Source organism: Apodemus sylvaticus, chromosome 14 (genome assembly GCF_947179515.1).
Source record: "Apodemus sylvaticus chromosome 14, mApoSyl1.1, whole genome shotgun sequence".
Classification (NCBI taxonomy): domain Eukaryota; kingdom Metazoa; phylum Chordata; class Mammalia; order Rodentia; family Muridae; genus Apodemus; species Apodemus sylvaticus.
The window spans coordinates 61,873,666-61,896,892 of record NC_067485.1 but is presented as its reverse complement, the minus strand read 5'-3'; the positions used below and the strand labels follow the sequence as shown (position 1 = coordinate 61,896,892).

Below are 23,227 nucleotides of genomic sequence, written 5' to 3'. Positions count from 1 at the left end.
ACACGTCCAGAGGGCAGCCGGAAAGCAGGATATATGGGATAACTTTGCCAATACCATCCTTCCTTTCTTGTTGCCAAGCAATGAATAGTCTTCACTTACCGAACCTGTATCCTGGTCTCCAGTTTTGATCCCATGTACAATAGACCCCTAGAAATCATGTCTGGGACCTTCGAGGGCCCAGGAGATGATCTGGATCTTAAACTGATGAGCTGTAGCCCCTTCTGCTCATCTTAGGCAATGACTCAGAATCATGCAGTCAGTTTGAATCATCTTAGTAGGTCTGTGGCCATCTGCTCAGACTTGGTGAGAAAAGACACAAATTGTGGTTTTGGGCATATGGTTTTTTGCTATTAAGCTTTATTGTCTTTTCTTAATGATGAAAATGGCGCATTGTTTAAGAATAAGGAGATTCTTATCTGTGGATGCCATGCAACTAAACACACAGGGAAAACACTGTCTGAAGTTATATTTTTTTCTTTGATGCCCAGTGAATGAGATAGATACAAGATGAAGAATGGCTGGTGCATGCAGAAAATTGTGTGGCCATGGACAAAGCCAAATGATTGCTGGCCTCATCTGCTTTCTTTTTCTTCTTCTTTTCCTTTCTTTCTTCTTTGCATTGGGAGTACCCAGGAAGTTGTCCAAGAAAAACGTCTAGCTGGTAGTTCTTCTCCCACCAAGCAGAGTGTTACGAACCCACAATTGTCCCACGTTTGTCCTTGTTCAGAAAAAATGATAAAGAATTTAGCATCCTCACTACAGAGCTATGCATATGCTGCTTTTGATACTCATTATAATTCTTGGGTTTGACTGATGTGAGGCCCCGGGACCAGGGAGAAGTGACTCCTTCCACGTGGATGATTTTCAGGGGCCTTATAATAGCAGGCGGAAGTAGATAAGGCTTTCAGAAGCACACAGCTCTCATCTGCCTTGTTTGCAGACAGAACTTCCACATAGTCACCTGAGGTTTCTTCACGCATGTCTCAAAGACATCCCTGGGTTCCATCTTTCTCTGTCTCGTGGGCAGTATTATTTTGGAAACACTTTGCAGTTTTTAAAACCAAAGTGACTGATTTCTGTTCCTATTTAGTTCTTCTAGCCTCCAATTGCTTGTGGGATGGGATATAAAAGAGAAGTTTATAGATTCTGATGACAGAAAGATCTGAATGTAAATCTTAGTTCTACTACTTAGCTGGTTTGGCCTTCACCAAGCTGTATAATCTCTCTGAGTCTGAATTATTTTTCCTTCAGTTTTGAAGTAGGGCTCTAAGACCCATGCCCTGCCCCCAGTATTTTATACATTAAGTAAAGTAATAGACCCACACCTATGCTGTCATTGATTGTTCCTGCCCTGTGTGTTATGTTCACATTTTCCTCAAATCTAAGTAATGATTTTATATTAATTCTGCTGCTTATATAGCAAGTGATAGTGACATCAGCCAATAAAGAAATTATTATACTGGAGAAATTCTGCAGAACCCGAGTTCTAGTCCAGGTGGACTAAGATTCAGGGGGTAGAATTATTTGTAACATAATCGGACTTCAGTGAAAGAGATGGATGATTCACATTATACAAATGGCTCGAGATAATGACAGATAAAAATGTTCTGGTTCTTAGCTCAAGCTGATTTAATAATATTTGTACGATAATAATATTAAATTCAAAGTATCTTCCAGCAAATTGGACTTTACCCAGAAGTTCTCTCTCAGAGGTAAGGTCATCCTCCCTGAAGTCAAATTCTGAGCCATTGCTTTGTGAGCAGCTAGCTAGGTAGTGTGGCTTCTGGGTAGTAGAAGCATCCCACCTCCCAGTTCTCAAATACAGTTTGCTCCTTCCTCTCCTCTAGTGGAGCTTTTGCCAGTCTTTTTTTGATGCACTAAGGTGTCTGGGAGAATCACAGAGAAAGCCAGAGTAAGGGATCAATACTTTAACTGGCATTATTTTATCTGATTGCCTAGCTGACTATGGACTCCTAAGGTGGATGATCTTGTGAAGAGTGAGTCAGGTTAGGAACCCTAGTGGTGTCCTTTAAATATTTAATTTATATACACATTTAATGTATTTGGAGCAAATTCACCTCCTCAATCTTTCTGCTACCTCCAATCGCTTTCTCCTCTTCCCCCTGTCTCTCTCCCTCCTTCCCTTTCTCTCGCTCTCTCCTTTCTTCCCTCTCACCCACTCATCCCTCCTTTGATCCATCTATCCCAGCATCCACTGAGTCCATTTCCTGGTGCCTGTATTGTGCACAGGTGTGGGACCATCCACCTGAGCATGAGCGGACTCTCAGAGCTCCACATCCCTGAAGCAAATGGGTTCTTCCTGCAGCAGTGTCAGTTGTCAGAAGCCCCTTGGCATCTGATGGGATGTCATGAGCCGCCCCATCCTCAGGCCCTCCCCCATCCATTTTGGGGTTTTGACTGGGTGTATCATGTGCAGGTCTTGTGCATGCAGTCCCTGCTGCAGTGAGTTTGTGTCCTATGCTTTCATTCATGGCCAGCAAATACTGTTTGGCTATACATCCATTCCCTTAGGTCTCACAATCTTTCTTCTCCCTCTTCTCTGATGATCCTGAGCCTCAGGATCTTTAAGAAAAAAATCAGGTACTAAAGGTTGAGGGGCAATTACTACTTGAGCTGCCAGGACTTAGCACTCACGTGCTTATCAGTTTAGTAAGAAATATTCTCTCAGCCTCTGTCTCTCTTCTCTCTGTCTCTCTCTGTCTCCTCTCTTTCTGTCACTGTCTGTCTCTCTTCTCCTTCTCCTTCTCCTCCTCCTCCTCCTCCTCTTCCTTCTCCTCCTCCTCCTCCTCCTTCTCTCTCTCTCTCTCTCTCTCTCTCTCTCTCTCTCTCTCTCTCATGCTTTCAAGACTAATTTTCAGAACTTTGCAGATAATTATGCTATGTTCTGGTCTACTCGGTTTCTCAGATCTGAACTTTCTATGGCCTACTAAATTCTTCCCCCACTCCCTCTTTGAGCCCCACCATCCTTCTCTTCCTCTGGAATGCTGATGCCAGGACTCCTCTAGTTCTCCTGATTTCCAGGGTTTCATTTATCGGCCATGTTCTACAGACTGGCCGGTGTCTACACTTCTGTCTCCTCGTTTGCTGATTGTCTGTCCCTCCCCTTGCTGACGAGTCAGCCTAGCTTAGGGTTTTTAGTTCACTTGTTACAATTTTTCAGGTCTAGACTTTTCATTTGACTATCTGTATTTATTTTCCAGTGGCATTTTTTAAGTTGATCTTTGTTTTTCTTGCTCAAGCTTTCTCCATTTTTAATTGTATTTAGGTTTTTAAAATCACTCATTTGAAGCACTTCTATTTTGGCTGTTTCAAATATGTGCCAATAGCCAGGTGTGGTGGTACATCCCTTTAAATATGTACCAGCAATTCCAACATCTGTCTCGTGTGTTGCTTTTTATTAATTGTAATCTGCCTTCAGTTTGAGATCTGCCTGATCTTTGGGAAACTAGGCAGTGTTTATGACTGTCTGGCTGTTCAGACAGTGTCAGGATGCTCAGTGCCTTGTTGAACGAACATTTCTTCCACTTTAGCTGGCAGGTTTTGAAGTTGTACTGGCAGACAGGAGGGGTTTCCTAGATTGGTCTGCCAGGTGCAGTGGGGTTGACTATTTGGCTTCTTTTGATACCTGCAGGGGGCGCTCCTTGCTCTAGCAGGCAGGGGAGACTTAAAGTTCTGCAGGTGCAGGAAGACCAGCCTCTCCCCACCCAGTCCTGGTGAGACCGCTAATTCTCCATCTCCTTGCTGTCTTCTAATCTTACCATTAACCCAGCACAGTATATTCAGAGGTCTTTGGTTGCTTGCTTTCTTTTGAGACAGACTTGGTATCACAATCCTGCTGACCCAGTCTCCTGAGTGGTGCCATTGTAAGCCACATTTAAAAAGTCATCTTCATATCTAGGAAACAGGAATCCTTAACCTACCTCGGTGAACTTCCTGGGTTTCCACTAGTGTCTATCCCATGGGGTTAACTGTTTCCCTTGGGAGATTGTCCCTGGGTGCTTTTCTCCATGACAAAATTTCAGGGCTGCAGCTGAATTTTCTCCTAGCTTTCTTCTGCTTGTTCCTGTTCCTCTCAGTTACCATGACTGTGTGCTTCAGTGTTCATTCTTTACTTGTGGAATGCACACATGCACACTTGTGTTTTGTTTACTTTCCTCACAACATTTCACTTGTCAAAAACAGCCTAAATAGGGCTAAGTTCCAGTCAAGAAAAGCAAATATAATAATAATTAAAAAAAAAAAAAACTACCTTGAGCTGTAGTTTCTTTCTGTGCCCACACAGTGTGTGTGTGTGTGTGTGTGTGTGTGTGTGTGTGTGTGTGTGTTCGCAAGCGCGTGTGCATGTATCTCAAGTTTACTGGGAAGGGGTCAATAAGGAACTATCTGAAGAGCTGACTTTTAATACTCAAATCCATTTCCTCCAAGGAAAGGAAATAGTGCAAAAGTATTTTAGATCCTATTTCTCTGTCTCAGCTACTTGGTTGGTGTGGTGGCAGTTGGAGCTATAAATAGGTCGACTTTGCTGGAGAAACATCAGGAAATGACTGCTTTGTTTATGGCGTTTTGGAAATTAGTATGCCAGCAACAGGGTTCATCGCTAATTTCTCTTTGGCAAATATTCTGCCATGGAAATTGTCACCCCTTTATCACTCTCTGGGATCCTCAGAGGTGTCCTTCTAATTAAAGTCCTTCTCCCTTGCTCCGTATACTTTTACACTTTCTGGATGGCAAAACGGGGTTTAAGTGATTGATTAACAAGTTCTGCTAATGATTTTGATTAGCTCTATTTGTTTTGCATGTAATTATCTTCTCTCGGTAATTAGAATTTAGTCACAGTATTCATACTTGATATAATTTTGGATAAAGATTTCCATAATTAAATTCAGATATATTTATAATTTCCAAGCAATTATCGAACAATTTATCAAAACCTATAGCAATTCTCTCTTCTGATGAGAAAAGTGATTTGTTTTAAAAATAATAAGTAGCTGGGGCTCATATAAGAAACTGATAACGTGAATTGATTATGCTTTTTAAGAATCATATTTCCCAACAAATTATTTGCAGGATAAAGTGGATATTAATGTAGGAACAGTAGCCTTTTCTTCAGAGAGACGTAAATGGGATCACTGTAAATTTGAATCACTGTATTAGATTCGTCTCCTTTTTGGAATCCTAATTACACACCATATCTGGTTTCTGGAAAAAAAGAGCCTGGCTATCCTCAGCTGCCTTGACTCATGGTCCTCAAGGAATCATTTTATTTCTGGGTGACAGCATCCAGAGACTATCTGGGAAGGCCTGCCTTGATCCCTTTAGGGCAAATGAAGTGGTTATCTGGGTTTATTCAGGTCAACTCCAGAGCCAGGGCTGAGCAGGGCATTCACTGGTCCACCCCCGAGTCTCTGGTCAGCTCCCAGACCCCAGGCCCTGGATAAGAACAGTAGAAACACTAGGTGCTCAGGCTAGGATTGCTTTTCTGGGAAGTCATGATTCCTTCCCTGCAGGGCCATGGAGGTCAAGGGATAGAAACAACTCTCGCCATTCTCTCAGTCAAGTTCTTTGGTGCATCCTCCTATAAACTATTTTCTCCAGCTCCTTCAAGAGCATCCTAACTGGCTGTGCCTTTCGTTTAGTTATAAAGCCTTTGAAAGAACCGAACTACACATTCCTTTACTCATAATGTGCCTGTCAATGACATTCCCTTTGGAATTTGATTAAAGCAGACACACAAAACAATTTTCTATGATTTAAGAGTGGATATAGAGTAATCTAAACTAAAACTCACCGCGACACGATTCCATTAGAGACCCACGAAGGACCCCACATTAGTGTTTTATCTGCCACCTGGCTCTGGTGAATGGCACCTTATAATCAGGTGAAGCTGCCACCAGGGGGCCCATCAAAGCCTAAAATTGAGATCTCAACAGTTTCTGCTGCTTTCCCAGAGCATTCTCTGCAGACTGTGACTGCTGATAAGCTGGAAGTGGGGCTTGAAGTCAGCAACACAGAAGGGTTAATTGTTTAAGGATCAGCGTGGCTTGCCACGTGCATGCTCTCGAGTGTTTGGGGGAGGGGGCGGGGGGGAGGGCATCAAACATTTGGGTCTCAGTGGCTGAAGCAGGGAATGTACTCTTTCTCTGTCACTTAGCCAAAACAAACAAAAAGCAGAGCGGCTGCTGGGGGAGGCTGATGAATTTTCCTTACATCCTATATCTAAATTTTGAACTTCAAAACCGAATGAGGAAATCGGCTCTCTGTTACTCTGCAGGCTTCCGCTCAGCAGCGTCTCTGCCCATGGATGTGGCCTCCACTAAGCGGGGATCAATCTTGCAGCCACACCGCGCCACAGTATGCAGCTCTGGAGCCAGCTGCCTGGAGCCCTGCACTGCCTGTCTGTGTGGGTATGTGGCCTCGCTTATCCTAAATTAAGCTTCTCAGCGTGGAATTATCCACCCTACACCCTGAAGCAAGGTAACAGCTGACCCCCCTCCCCCCCCCCCCCAGCACAAAAACAAGCTGCTCTCCTGCCGGGTGTTCTGTCACTGCTCACCAACTGGGAAAGGCTTGCTCAGCGCTCTGTTCTCGGTGCCATACCATACCGGTTTTTTTTAAAAAGTGATTCTGTCAAGGCTAACCTGAAAAATGTTTGTTACCCATTTCTCCCCTCCCCCTTTCCTCCCCTTTCCTCTCTCCCTTCTTTCTTTTCTTTTCTTTTCTTTTCTTTTCTTTTCTTTTCTCTTCCTTCTTTCCTTTTCTTTTTTCTTTTTCTCTTTCCACACACTGGTTAGGGTATTTGTTACTTTTTATGATCATTATGACAAAACACCAGACAGACACAACTTAAGGGAGAAAGGGTTGTTTTGTTTTGTTTCTGGCTCATGATTTCATAATTTTCAGTCCATATGTCAGGGAATGGTGGTGGCTAAGCAGTTCTTCTGTACTGGTGTTTGGGAGTCTCTCGGTTCTTATCTTTTTGAAGGCAAGAATTCAGTCCAGGGCTATTGCTCGAGCAGAAGTTTATTTAACAAAACCAAGTAAAGCATATACTACAGAAGAAGGCTGTAGGAGGAGTCCCAAAGAGGGGATCAGCTCCATGGGTTCAATGCTGTAGATTTCAAAGAAGATTTAATGAACATTTATGAGGTCTGTGGCATATTCATAGGGTATGGTGATCCCCTCCTAAAGATTTCTCTTTTTGGGTATTTCTCCCATGATCCTATAGAAAAGTCCACAAAAGGTAGGGAGGGGGTTGTCAAGACTATAATACAAGTGATATAGCAAGGTCATGTCTGTTGAGGACGAAGTCCTTTATCGTGTGCACAGGTGGGAAGATGCCCTGATAACGTAGTTTCTGATATGGTGGGGACACCCTGACTGCAGTTTAAAGCATGTTTAACAACAAAGGAACACTCTGACCATCAGAATGCATAGCTACTAAGGTGCAGAAACAGTTCCCCTCAATTCTAACTCCTTTTCTACCCACTCTTCTTGGTAGTTGTGTGAGGTGGAAGTCCCTCAGGCATGGTAGGTCAGTAATCAGATCTGGACAGGAAACAAGGCCAGGTTATATCCCTCAAAAGCCGTCCCCACTGATCTATCTCCACAGGGTACTTGTTTGGCCAAATGGTCTCATTTATTGTTTCCTTTCTGCCAAGGGATGTTGGCATACCATTTAATTTCTATAAGATTGTTTTTCTCAGTTGAAAATGCAGATCATGTAAGTAACCACCTCCCAGGATCTTAAAGAGGATTAAATGAAATAATGATCCTAAAATGTTGAACATAATATCAGTCTCATACCAAATGTCCTGCTGTTAAAATTGTGATAATTGTTATTAGAAGTTAGAATCCTCATCTGTGTTGGGGAGTATAAAGCGGTAAAAGCACTCAGAGTAAACATTTGACATGCTAATGCCTTACTTACGTTCTTGCAGTTGATTTAATCATTCTTCTTCAAGAAAATTCTTGTTAGGAAACAGGAAATAGGTATATCTATCTATCTATCTATCTATCTATATCCATATATATATGGAATGGAATTTTTTATGGGGTCAAAACCAGAAACAATTTGCATTTCACGGTGAGGGGAAGGTTAAATAGACAGGTTGTATAGATTAATGATGCCAGCACCTTTTGTCAGAAAAGCTTCTTTTTGAGGCAAATAATGGTTAATGCGGAGACTAAATGTTTGGTCAAGATGTCAAGTATGAGCAACTGTGAGTGCTCAGTTGTGGGTGAATCTCCTACATGTATCCCTCCTGTTCCGAGGCTCAGGGAACTGTGTTGCGGAAGAGTTGGCGGTAAAAATGTAAAAGCTGACAGATGGGGAGAGGAGCAGGGAGCGTGGAACACTGACTTCCAGACACAATATGGCTGCTCCGCACCCAGGGTGACCGAACAAACGAACACAGCGCCAAGAGAGTCGGAATCTCAGTGCGAGTGAGGAGCCTTGGCATGGGCACTGTTCTGGAGGGAGATTCATGCTTTCTGGGGTAATATGGCCACTTGTTCTGTTTCATCCCAGACAATGACCTCATACCCTCTGCAAATGGGCAGCACCATTTGCATCCCCTGAGCATCAATCAGGGGATTGATATTAATAACAAAAGAAGAAGACAAAGTTGGGGGTGGAAGGGAGGTGGGGAACACTAAGGAGAGTTGGAACGAGGTGATAGAGGATGGATATGACCAAAATAAATTGTATAAATAAAATAACTTGTATAAATGAAAGTTTCAATCAATCAATAAAATGTTACTTTAATAAATGATGGGTTATCCATCTGTAGAATGCCATTTGGGGCTTACAAAGCATGTTTAGTGATGGGTAAAAGTGATGTGCAGAAGAGTAGTCACTGGTGACCAGTGGGATCGCATCCACTGTGTGTTTAGTTTAATTACTGTGCTTTAGCTTCTGTTGGAAACTTCTCGACAGTTGCTTCTGACCTTTTCTGTCTTGAGCCATGTGATAAAGGAGCTATATGACTCTTCTGATCTCCTCAGTATGATAAACTCAACCCACTCCGAAACTTCAACAGAGGGATGGAGCACAAGTCTCCCCTCTTATCAGCGGCCAGGACATCAGCAATGGAGAGTTCAATTCAGAGGAAGATAAGCTTAAGTAGCAAGTTCTGAAACATCTCCAGAGAAAGTGACATTCAACTGTTACTTGGCATTCAAGTCTGCCCCACGTCTTCATCTCTGCCCTGGTTCTGACTTTCTGGATGGGCATCTAGGGGAGAGTTCCCAGGGGAATGTTATATCTTATTGAGTTCAAAGGCAGAGCTAAAAATGACTCTTCCTCAACTCGTGGCAGCGTCCACCCAAGGAGCAGGAGTTACTGATGAGCTGAGGTGATGGAAATGATTATGTCACTCAGCAAACCAGAAGCCTCCTCCAATATATAAATACAATTTAAATTTCATTAAGCAGGAGATAAAGGAAGGAGGAAATAGAGGCTTTTTCTCAGCTGGGAGGATCACCATCATTTCAGATTAATTTAGAAGTGGAAGTGAACTTACAGAACATAAGTTCAACCCTATTTTAAAGGTTGAAAATTAGCTGGTCAAGGCCATCTGGCTTTGTAATCATTCATTTGATGATCAGCAAAGGTTGTCAAAGAATGGAGACATCTGGTATTATTCCCATGCTACACATGAGGGGCAGAGGAGCTTGTGCTTGGAGAAGAATTGGCTGTGGGAGTTTGAGCCCTTAGTGTCACACACCTGCTAAGCTTCTGTGTAACAAGGGGTACCCTTCAGGTCCTTTCTGGATTCCTGTGCTTTCACCTGCAAAATGAAATTTGTATTTGATTCCTTCCATCTTTAACGCCCTCAAATCTTTCATGGGAGTTACTAGTTCTATGTTCAAGCAAGCAGAGTTGAGAGGTAATTGCAGATATGTTTGGCAGACATCTATCAACCTAAATAAATGAGTGTTGGTACCATAGCTTGTCCAAAGAATGAGGATGAGGGTTGGGTCAGGTGGCACTGTAGTTTGAATACCTCTCTGAAATTCATATACTGAATCTTCTAATTTCCTTAATTTGTTACTTCTCTTGTCGCTGTGGTACGATGTCTGACAAGAATCAACTTAAGGGGAGAAGGCCTTATTTGGCCTTGCGGTTCAAAGGAGTACAATATGTCATGGTGGGAAAGGCTTGGGAGAAGAAGGCAAGAGCATCTGGTCACTTTGCATCTACAGTCATCTTAGTTAGTTTCCTACTACTGTGAAGAGGCACAGTGCCCAAGGCAACTTTCAAAAAGAAAGCATTTAATTTGGGGATCATGGTTCCAGAGGGTAGTAGAGTCCATGGCCACCATGGCAGGCAGCATGGCAGCAGGTAGACAGGCATGGTGCTGGAATGGTAGTGGAGAGTTTACATCTTGATCCACAAGTATACAGCAGAGAAAGGTAACTGGTAATTGTATATGGGCTTTTGAAACCTCAAAGCCCACCCTCCACAAGGTGTCACATATCCTCCAACAAGACCACACCTTCTAGTCCTCAAACAGTTGTACCGACTACAACCAAGCATTCAAACAAGCGAGCCTACAGGAGGCAATTCACACTCAAAGCACCATAGTCAGGAAGAGGAGAGGCAACAAGAAATGAGGCTAAGACTGTCAAACCTCAAAGCCTGCCCATCATGATTCACTTCCTCCAGTGAGGCATGATCTCCCGAAGTTCCCTCAATCTTCCCAAGCAGGACCACAAGACCAACTGGTCTTGACAATGAAAAACATTTAATATCTAAACTATCAAATTTATTATTAGGAGTTTCGCGGTTGAAGAGGTGGCTAAACAGTTATGGGCACTCCCTGCTTTTGTAGAGTACTTGGAGTCGGTTCCCAGCCCCCACATGGTGGTTCACAACTGCCTGAAACTCTAGTTCCAAGAGATTCAACATCCTCTTCTAGCCTCCGAGGGCTGATGTACATGTATGGTGCATATAGTCTCACTCAAACATGTGCAAAGGTAAATAATTAACAAAAGAAGTTTAAGAGGTTATGGTAGTTTGTGTGAGAAATGTCCCCCATATGCGCAGGCATTTGAACAGTTGATTGGCAGTTATTGGGGCTGTTTGGAGATGTTATGGGATGTGTAGCCTTGCTGGGGGAAGTATGCCATTGGGGATAGGCTTTGACAATTTAAAGTCTTTGCCACTTCCAGTTTACCCTTTCTGCGTTATGTTTGTGGTGGAGATCCCTCAGCTTCCCGCTGCCATCCCTGTAGCTTGCTGTTTTGCCTCTCCACTATGATGGACTCTTATCCCTCTGCATCTGTAAGCCAAAATAAACTGCCACTTTGGCACATTGTCTTTGGTCATGGCGCCTTGATGAGGCATTGGAAAACAGGAACTGAAACACAGGTGTCGATGTCAAGAGAGATGAAACTCTAATGACTGCATTTACAGTTTTACCAGAGGACTGGAGATAGCCAGGTTCTTTGGCCATTGACCTTTCCACCATGTGAGGATACACATTTGAGGTATCATCTGGGAAACAGAAACCAGGCCTTCACCAGACACTGAACCTTTCCTGGTACCTCGATCTTGTACCTTGTAGCCTCTAAAACTGTGATGAATACATTTATATTAATTATAATATAACCATTTAAGACATTTGACTTTAGCAGCATAAAATGAACAAAGACAGGAAGGACTAGAAAGGGGCCATTCGGAGGGACACCTGAAGAAAGAGGGATAGTCAGGCATAGATAAAATGAAAATAGAATGGGGGAACCCAGAGGAAGGTGAAAGTAGGAGGAAGGGGAAGATGGGCTAGATCAGGAGCAACAAGAATTAAGAGATACTCTATACGGCTAGAAAATGTTGCTCCCAGACTATGGCTGACTAAACAGAAATCCAGTGCCAGGTATGGGATTAGTCCATATGAGTTATTAATTAAGGAGCACCCAGAGTGCCCTGCCCCCAACAACATGAGCTCTTGCTGCTCTTCTTGATTGTATACTAGAACTAGACAATAAGATCCTGTTACTGAAGACATTCATTTTGATTTTGATTGATATTGATTTTAAGACATAGCAAAATCAAATTTGTCTGAAATAGAAGCTTCCTCCTTGCTGGCTAGCTTTCATGGTACTGGAAAATGCTATGCAAGCTGCTAGAGTACAAAAAAACACCAATAATATTATCATAGATATGTAGATCTATGAACTGCAATACCAACTTGCCAAGCAAGATGGGCCTACCTCTGTAATAGTGGCATGACTGATGAGGAATGCAACCAACTACCTTATGATTGTATTTGAGGTTCAATCTACAGGAGGGGATCCATGCCTGGATCCATCTTCCACATGGATGAGGAAGTCTTAGCCCCTTGGAGTAAACTTGGATTGTTGTTAGCTAAACTGACAGAGTCGAATTATTCTCAAATATATATGTTTATACTCAAAGACAGATGCTATTCTCAGTCTTAGTCAAAAAAGGAAGCCTTTCTTTGCAGTGAATGTAGATTTATAGCAGCTCAAGGTGCTGAGAATAAGAGATGTTCAAATACTTACCCTAATAAGACATTTATAACATTCCACTAAATTTTGAAGGACATTGGAGGAGAGAAGTTGGAAAGTTTGTAAGAACCAGAAAACAGAGGAAAGGGCTGTGAAATGCTATATCTTCTGGATATGACAGAGATAGTGTTAATATGTTAATATGTTAACTGTTAATATGACAGTTAATAGCTGTGGATGGCTACACTGGCCTATCAGTAACTAATCATGGATAGAGAAGGGATTCATGGGTCTCTACTCTTCTGCTGAATTCCCTACAAGTGGCTACTTGTAGATTCAAGGATAAGGGGAATAAATGTCTTCAGTTGCATGTCCACTGGTGAGCCCACCAGTGGTAACCAAACTGACCCTGTTTCAACTCAGTGAGCCACAAAACAAAAGGAAAATTCAGTAACAAAGTCTTTGTTACTTTTCTATTGCTGTGATAGAACAGTATGACCAAGCCAACCTATAAATGGAAACACTTAATGGGGACTTGCTTCCAGTTTCAGAAGGTTAGTCCATGCTCATGATGGTGGGAAGCTTGGCAGCAGGCACTGGATCAGTAGGTGAGAGCTCACATTTATCCATAAATTATAGGAGGCAGACTAAGACTGGGCATGGCATAGGCCTTTGAAAGCTGAAGGCCCATCCCCAGTGATCATCTTCTCCAACAAAGCCACACCCACTCCAACAAAATTATACCTAATCCTTCCCAAACAGTTCTAGTAACTGGGAACCAAGCAACCAAATATACAAGCCTATGGAAGCCATTCTCATTCTATCACCATAGTGGAAAAGGGTTTTTGGAAGGAGATGGGGGAATGCAAATGAGATAGAAGAGGATGTGTGTGTGTGTGTGTGGGGAGTGAGCGTAGTTAGGAGCGAATTATATACATGTGTAAAATATCAAAGAACATATTTGGTTAATAAAAATGTCATATTAAAAACAGCACAGGAAAATTAAAAGGAGTTGCAATCTTGTGCTTGGTTCAAGTGACTCTCTTCTCATATTTGATTAAAAGCTGAATTAATGGCTAAGTGGTACCTGCCTTTAATCTCAGCACTTAGGAGGCAGCATCAGGTGAATCTCTATGAGTCTGAGGCCGGCCTAGTCTATAAAGTGAATTCCAAGACAGTCAGAACTACATAGTGAGACTATCTAAAAGCAAAACAAACCAATCCAAGTAACATAAAGGATGAACTGTTTTTCTTGCTGTCTCAGAGTTTTGTAGTATAATCTTTAGTTGTATTTATACCAACAAGCATATTAACAAATAAAACATCTTCATCCCACTGTGTCCTTTCAAAAGCTGAGGTACTGTTTTTTTTTTTTATTTACTAAATAAATGTCAAGAAATTGACAGATGCCATCAACTTCTTTTTTATGCTTAGATGTTTGTTCTTTTTTCTTAATGAAAGATGTATTTCATGTGTATGAATGTTTTCTCTGCAGGTATGTACCTGGTGTCTGAGTTCAGGAAAAGAGCCTTGAGTTTCATGGAACTGGAGTCACAGGTAGTTGATAGCCACTGTTTTGGTGCTGGAAACCAAACCCAGGTCCTCTGCAGCAAGTGCTCTTGATCACTGAGCACCTCTCCAGATCATTCTCTTTCACCCATCTCTCCTCTGTCTCCATCTGGGTGTGATTAGGTTTGCTATCAAAGGGTGTAAAGACCTTGGCAGATTTTTCATTATAATTTCCCCTGTGTACTTTAGTTATAGAAAACTCATGTTTTGCTTGAGTCACTGGAGAAATGGCAGGCATCAGTGTAAGTTGAATATGTTCATACTTTGCATAAAATTAAAGTGTGCCCCTTCTCTGATAAAAGACAGAAACAAGGCCATAGACCAGCACCCACTCTAAGGAAACTCATTAGTAGCCCTGTTTCAAGACTGCTTCCAATTATCTCATGTCCTTTTTGGTTTTTAAAGGACAAAGCTCTAAATTAGGAATGGTACCTTCCTGTACGAGTCAGAACATTAATTGCTGCCATTTTTACATGCTGCAGAAGTGTCTGCATGAGGTATGATACACATTTCTACAAAATGTCTGCATGAGTTGTACCTTTTCTACTTTGCATCAGTACATTTATTACCTAGATGCTGGTCACTTTATTTTGTAAAAATACTATGAAATTATGAGCATTTTCTTGAATACATGGAAATGTATTAAACTATATTTTACTTATCAAAGTATATAATATGAGACATTTTGGGGATGGGGATCAAGGGCCCTTATAGTTTTCTGCTTCTTTTTAATTCCACTAGTAAAAGAAGATCATTATTTTATTTAGAAATAAATTTCTGTTTGCTGAGGCTTTATATGTAACCAAAGCCTTCCACATAGCAACAGATAAACCAAGAGTTTATCTTCCTCTCTTCCTCATGATCTTTCCTCCCCCCTCCCCAGACAGGGTTTCTCTGTATAGCTCTGGCTGTCCTGGAACTCACTCTGTAGACCAGGCTGGCCTCGAACTCAGAACTCTGCCTGCCTCTGCTTCCTAAGTGCTGGGATTAAAGGCATGTGGCACCACCACCCAGCTTTGAATTGGTTTCTTAAAAAATAAAATATTCCCATGTTCTTCTGGTGAGTGTGGCTTAGACATTTCTCAGAATTGTTGAGTAAGTTATTGTAACTCTCACCAAGAGTGGGCACGACATGGTATAAAAATGCCCTATGTGTGCTATGAAGTGTCTACATCATGTGTGGATGATATCTCATCCTGGTCATTCAGTCAGTATCTTCCATTGCTTCCATAAAAGCAATCCAATTAAGTGACTGTAATGAATCACTGACACAGAAGCTGGAATCTCTGAGTCTGCACACCTCCCTAGATATACACGTTCATGATGAGCTCAATGAGAATCATATAGTGACTCCATGAATATGGGTTTAAAATGGGAACTAATGGCATCTGGCTGGAAGAGTTGGATGTCTTGGTTTCACACAGGGGTGCTCTCATTAATGACCAATGATGACCACATCATTGGGGTGGGCTTAGATGGGCATTCAGCTTTACTTCACTGACTTTCAATGACTCATTTTACTCTGAATTTTCAAACTGATTTAATGACTGATGCATTCTTTATTTAGACATACCAATACATTTAGTCATCTCATGGTGAAATTCTCCTGGTCTGGGAGCTATTCTGTCTTCTTTAATATGATGGTCATCACTCATCAAGATTGTATGAGTGTCTTCCGTTTGATAGGTCCTGAACCCTGTATGGAGCAGGCAGCAGTAAGACAATGACATTATAAAGGATATGAGGTGTGAAATCAAAATTAGACAAGCAATTACAGCAATAGGAGAGAGGGGTCCAGAGGGGAAAAAGCCATCAGCACTGGCTACATCATCCCTGGTCATCAGAACCCAAGAAATCTTCGGGATGAAAGACATGTAAATTAAAGATAAGAAAGAGTGAACCCGGCAGAGTAGACATGAAAAAAGGTATTCTTGGTAGTAGAAACTTCCTGTGTGAAGGCTTATAGAGGAGAGAGCAGGTCCTGCCTTCTTCATGAGAACTGTGATAGAAGATTCAGACAATGATGGCTGGTGAGCTTAGCAAGGGCCAGATCATGGAAGCTCTTACCATTTCTACTTGACAAATGGGACTCTTCCCTACAAGCAATGGGGGGATTTTGATGTTTTTAAATTAATGAAAAACTCTAAAATAATAATAAATAATAATCTAATAAAATACAGTTTTTGTTTGTTTTGGGTTGTTTTGTTTGTTGTTTGTGTTGTATTGGGGATGGATCCCAGGGACTTACACATGTTACGCATGGTCTCTACTACCGAGGTTCATCCCAGCCTTTAAGAATAGCTCTGCAGTTCACCAAGATCATGCTGGCTGTAACATGGAGAGGAGATTTGAGAGTGTTATAAAGGGATTATAAAAAGCAAAGAAACATGGCATCTCAAACAAGAGTGGATATTGGATAAAAGCCAGGAAGATGAAGAAAATGTTTTTATAAGACAGAATAGACAAGATTTGATGCTCAGATATCAGTGCAAGGTGGAGATGGTATGGAGTAAAGATGATCCCAGGTATGGAGACATGGCTCTGTGGGTGAGGTATCTGGATAGGAGTGAGAACCAGAGCTTGGATTTTCAGTACCTATGTCAAAACCAGGCATGGCTACCCACTTGTCATCTCAGAACTCAGGAAGCAGAACATCTCTAGAGCAAACTGGATAATAAGACTAGCCCAACTGTCAAGTTCATGTGAGAGATCCTTGCCTCAACATATAACTGTAGAAATTGTAGAGATCCTTGCCTCAACATATAACTGTAGAAATTGTAGAGACCCTTGCCTCAACATATAACTGTAGAAATTGTAGAGATCCTTGCCTCAACATATAACTGTAGAAATTGTAGAGACCCTTGCCTCAACATATAACTGTAGAAATTGTAGAGATCCTTGCCTCAACATATAACTGTAGAAATTGTAGAGATCCTTGCCTCAACATATAACTGTAGAAATTGATTGAGGAAAGCATTCACCATCAGACTTTGGCTTCCATACATGCATACCCACATGAATGCGCCAACTTGAACACACATGTGTACTCATGTGCAAATATATACACATAACACACACACACATACACACACTATGTTTTGCTGTGTCGAAGCATATGATGGGAGGACTGGGACTGGGAACGTAGAGAAGATGATGAATCCAGTACAAGTTGTATTTGTTTTTAAACTATTTGATTGTGTGAGTTCATAATCAGGAGAAACACAGGGGCAAGAGATAACATTTTCTAACTATTACTAAATGGATATCTCTTGAAGTCATCAGACTGGATTAATTCACTTGTGAAAAGTCTGAAGAGTTTGAAAACAGGCCAGAATTAAATTCTATCTGGACACAGGGAATATTAAGAGGTAGAAGGGATGTGGCTTAGATAAATAGGCCATTCTATTCCACATCCTTGTGTGCTGACCTGATTTCTAGAGCTCCTCCATGTTCAAATTTTGAAGGACGGGTTTTATGGATAACCTGAGGGAAGACTTAAAGACTCATGTGACAACAGTGAAACAAAAGGAAGAGAAGGGACTTTGTAGCCAAATCACCTCACTATTGCCTTGTGAAAGGAAGAAAGAAGCTTTGTGTGGGCTGCACTGAAGCATCAAATCTTGGACCAGTTAACCAAAGAAGGAGTGGAGGAAGTGGAGTTCATTGCTTTCCTCTTTCCCATTTTCCATCTTCCACTAACATAGATGGCCCTAGGTCTAACAGTTATAATGATACACAGATATCTAATTTGGCTTAAGGAACTGGCTTATTCAATGTGAAAACTGGTTAACTGTCTCTGAAAGTCACAGGCTCTGAGTTTTAGAATTCACCTGTTATGCAACTAATTTCTCCACTGGCCCCTTTTCCAGGGCCAAATCTCAGGAGACCTGGCCTAGGTGGCAAGTTAACTTTACGTTTCTGATTTCCATCATCTAGCCTCCATAGTGAATGCTTCAGACAAATGGAAGGAGACAACAGAAAACCAGCACACCTGGAACAATTGCCCAGCTGCAGCAGCAGGAAGTAGGTAAGCAGATCAGAGAATCTGAGCAGGCCAATGAAACATAGCTTGAAACTAGATAATTTATTGCATAATGGCACTTTGGAAAGAAAATATTTCAAAACTGGGCTCAAAGACTTCTAAAGGTCTGACTTTTTTGTCGGGCAAGGGCATTTAATACTTCCAAGACCTTTCTATTGAAATTTGCTGGTCTTTAGTAAGTCAGTACTGAAGCTCTGTTAGAGCCTTCGGATCACATCCATGCAATGTCAGGGCAGCTCTTGAGCATGCTCTCTTCTGCTTCTGTGAAAACTATCAAGTGCTAAATGATTATAGCGATGTGCTGAATTTTTTTCTCCTTTTTAATTTAAGGGAAAACACATTGCAAGATAGAAATGTTCTGTTGCAGAATAACTTCAAAGATGGCTAAATGACACTAGTAATGCTTGACTCAGGGTTAATGAAATGTCTGGTATCATTTGATTATTGACAATATGAGTTTATAACAATCTCTGCTTGTTTCACAGACTGCTCATGCACACATCTCTAACATGGGCTTTGCAAAACCACGCTCAAAATAAAGAGGACAGCAGCCTCTGCTGTTTGGCGTTTCTGAAGTAAAGATTTAATGTCAAGGCTGTAGGTCTTCACAGATCCATTTCTGTCATAGAGCAGCTCCTAGCGACTTTATTCTTAGTTCCTATCTGATACAGATGACAATAAATAAATACCCTGTAGGTTGGGGTACTGTTGGGCTGAGCTGTGGATGGTGTCCAGATTTAGCTATCAGCATCCCCCTTCCTTATTAAAAAAAAAAAAAAAAAACTATTGCCAGGAAAATAAAACAAAAGCCAAAAGAGAAACACAAAAAGTCCTACCGAATCATAATAGAGATATATTTTATAAAAAATTTAATAATAATAATAATAATAGCAACAATAATAATACTAAACTGAACTACTGTCAGAATGTATGTGAGCCAGAGTGAACTATGATATTGATGATGTGAAATATTGATAATTTATTTAAAAATTCAATGATCTGTCACTGCCATACTTTATCGATCAAATTTTATATGCCCTTCTGTCATTATTTTTCACTTGCTTATAATATTGGGTTGGTGTAGCCTAACATTTAGAACTACACATTTCAAATGGCTTTAAACAACAAATTGTAATGATGGAATTGGTTCAAGTAGTTCATAGGGAGTATCTGGGTGACTAAGGATTAAAATTTGCTTACTAGTGTCTTCTCACGTCTTGAAATAACCTTTTGTACGCTTCTTTTGCAAGTAAAGGGAATTGGACCTAGGGCTATGAGAATACTAGGTGAGTACTCATGGAGTGGAAATTTCTGGTTTCTTTAACAACTCAGTTGTGTCATGTGATGGTTTTCTGGAAGCTGTCTTATAAGAGGGCGTGTGATGTTTTGCTGGAACAGCCACGTGAGAAGGTGCATGACCTTTAGAAAGTATATAAATAGAACCCCACAAACACTGAGAGGATGCTCTTGTATTGCTACACTGTGCAATGCTTTGCTCTTCACTGGCCTTTGCTGCTCTTTGCTGGTCTTAGCTGGTCTTCACTTCACAGAGAGAAGCATACCAAAGAACTTGTGGCATTCTGGCTGATTCGGGCCATTTGTGCTGACTCATGCTGATTCAGTGGAGCCTTGTTTCTGCTGGATGAAGCCACCACTACTGTTTCATATTGGTGTTTGCTATTGACCTGGACTGCTGGTATCCTGACAACAAGGAGTAGAATCACCCCAAGGGACTACTAAACAGGTCCACCTATTAACCCCGGTTCCTATTAACCTTCTTTCTCCCCTACCTCTGGTTGGTGGACTAGAAAGGAGGATGAAGCATTTAAGAACCCCAAGTAAAGTAGGCTTTGAAAAATCTAAGCCTACATTCTCATCCATGTCGAGCTCCATCCAGATCCTTCTTTTGGATTGTTTTTCAGAGGGAGGAATGAAAATTATTTTCAGTTGTCTTTTCCTTTTTTTCACATTTTTAGAGATTTGAGGGAATTTTACATCATGTACCCCAATCACACTCATCTCCTAGTCCTTCCATGCCCACTTCCTACCCTTGTGACTTTCCCCCAAAATTAAAACAAAAAACAATCAAACAAAAAACTCCAACAAAACAACAACAATGCCAAAAGAAGCCAAGTCCAATTTAAGATTTGAGATAGGGCTTCATGATGTTTCCCAGTTTAGTCTTGAACTCAATCTGTAACCCAGGCTGTTCTTGAACTTGTGATCCTCCTCCCTCAGCCTCTGAAGTAACTGGGATTATAAACCTTGGCCCCAAGACTGGTTCCCAAATTAGCAACATAAAATGATCAATTTGTCTTTTGTCATGACTGTCTTGTGGAGTAGGACAAGTTGTATAATAAACTCAGCAAACCAGAGAGTGGGAATGCATGACACTATTGGAGACTTGAGAAGAAGCCAAAGGCTGTTGATACCCATCCAGCATTTCCATTTTTACATTAGCAAGGATCCTTCAAGTATCAGAAAAGGTCCTTTAGATTGCCAAGGACTTAACCTAGATAAGACTCAAAGAAGGGACATATAAGCTTTTGAACTAAACATTTAGAAGTAGCATGTATGCATAAATGTGTGCACATGTACACACACATACACTCAATGAATATGCACACATCACATACACAGTCATATACGACATATACAGGCAACACATACATCACATACACACATACAAGACATACACATCAGGCACATAACATATACACACACACAAACACACAAACACAAACACACACACACACACACACACACACACACACACAACACCCCTCCCACATTTTCCACTAATCAGGAGCCCTTGTGCTTCAGAGCAATTTACTTGGCAGCTCTAGCAAAGGAGACTGTGTGCTGTGTGCTGTGTGTCGTCAGTGGTTGTGTCCAGCTTTGAACCAATCATAAACGTGGTTAGAGGAAAGGGAACTCTTATACTGCTGGTTGGAAACTATGCTAATGTTTTTGCACTGGGATAAGATAGCTGAGGAGTAATTTATTTGAGCTTATGATTTTGGGGGTTTCAGTACAAGTCTATCTGGTCTTGTATCTGGGCCTGTGGTGAGGCATTGTGCCGTAGTGTAGAATGGCTGGTAGTAAGAAAAACATAAGAGGAAAGCCATAAGACCCTGACCCTGAAAAACTAACACCCCCACCTCCCACCACTATGACTTCTTTCCACTATATACTACCTCTTACAGATTCCCCTACTTGTCAGTAGAGCCAGACCAGAGACCAAGTCTTTCACAGATGACACTTTGTGGGACACTGAAGATCCAAAGAATATAACCTTCAATTTTACCCTTAAATAGATCTGATGCTTTTATAGCCCTTGGGCATGATAAAGGTGGGCAGGGCATTTCCAGGTAATGAATCATGAATCTCTTTGCAATTTACCTTGAACCTTAGGTTCATCTCTTGTCATCTGAGCTGATCAGGTAACTCTGAGTAAGAGGTCATTTCAGAAAGGTTAACAATGTGATTGGAAAGTTTAGACTTTAGACTATAAGGTATAAGCCTGGATTTCAGAAGGAGGAACAGAGAAAGTTTCTAGATACTGGGTTCAACTATTTAAACTGTGATTCAGTCAATTGTTCCTATTGAAACAAGCAAACAAACAAACAAAAAAAAATTCTAATTAAAACCCTAGGTACCAAAGCTAGGACAAGCTTCCTAGCTAGAATTCATCTGAATATCATCACATTTGGATGCTGAGGATGATGAAAGACCTCCCATCCCCCACCCTATGCTTCTTTGGTTCTAATTTGTACACTTTGCTGTAGTGGAACCACACAATGCTGTGGCATTTTCCTGAGGTATTTAAGCACAGTTTCTGACTTGAGAATAGTTATAAGATCCTTTGATTTGTAACCTGTAGAGAAAATTACTTGAGAGAGATACTGGGGTTGCCCCCACCCCAACTCAGATTGGAAGGAGGTCAGGTTTGTGGGTATTGCTGCCTTAGACTTTGAAGCTGGATATATCTTTACAGTTGGTATAAGAAAACTAGCAGTCTTGGGGACAAAGCTCTTAATCTTGACTTTGCCCAACTCTTGAACTACTGATAGGGTGGAGGAGGTGTTTCTTTGTTGTTGTTGTTGTTGTTTGTTTGTTTTTTGTTTTTGTTTTTGTTTTTGTTTTTGAGACAGGGTTTCTCTGTGTAGCCCTGACTGTCCTGGAACTCACTCTGTAGACCAGGCTGGCCTTGAACTCAGAAATCTTCCTGTCTCTGCCTCCCGAGTGCTGGGATGAAAGGTGTATACCACCAGTGCCCGGTGAGGAGGTGGTTTCTAAAGGCACAGAGGCTGGATATATAAAACACCAAAGAAAACTAAAATAGGTATTAGGTAGATATAATGAAGTTTTATTCTTATCTGCAGATCTTTGATGAAAAGCTATGCAAACCCCAGGGCAGCATGGTGTGTTTCTTTGTCTTTTATTTATTGTGACAGAGATGGGAGACATCAGCCAAGCCCTCTGACATAGAATTCCACCTCCAACCCAGTATGTTGTGCTTCATATCATTTCTACCTACTGTTCTTTGAAATAAAAGCAATTGGGTCACTAACCATTGAAAAGGATTCATTTGTATGAATCAGAGATTGAACCCAGAGCATTGTATATGCTAGTCAAATACTGCATTTCTGGACTGGATCCCTGGACCCATAACATATACTTTTTGTATAGTTACTTATCTATAAGTCTGCATATCTTTGTGTTTGAGTATATGAGGACAAATGCCTGTAAAGAAGGGAAATATTATATCCCTCTAGAGCTGAAGTTGTGAGCTGTCAAACACGGGTGCTGGGAATTGAACTGAAGACTTCTGCAAAAGCAGTACATTCTTAACTACTGAGACATCTCCCCAGCCCATTGGACAATCTTAATTTCCAACCTAAATTGCAGAGTTTCAAAAAGGCCCATAGAAGGTGGAAAGGTATCAGGTCAGGTAGGACAATGGGACAAACAATTGAGTCTGCCTTTACCTTTGCAATAGTAAAAGCCAGAGGCCAAAACTAGGGGATGTTCAGGCTGTACCTCTGTCCCATTTCCCAGGAGTAGCCTGGGGTGGAGTCGGGGCAGGTAGATCAGCAAAGGTGAAAATTATCTCTACTGAAA

General features: G+C 41.3%; 1 long non-coding RNA gene across 1 annotated transcript in view; it reads left to right on the top strand.

Annotated features, from left to right (window-relative positions):
* Positions 1 to 23,227, top strand: part of LOC127665037 (uncharacterized) — a 152,501-nt gene that overhangs the window by 22,383 nt on the left and 106,891 nt on the right. The window contains exon 2 of the long non-coding RNA XR_007973303.1: positions 17,998 to 18,088. This is a non-coding gene — a long non-coding RNA (uncharacterized LOC127665037). The remainder of the gene's footprint in view (positions 1 to 17,997; positions 18,089 to 23,227) is intronic.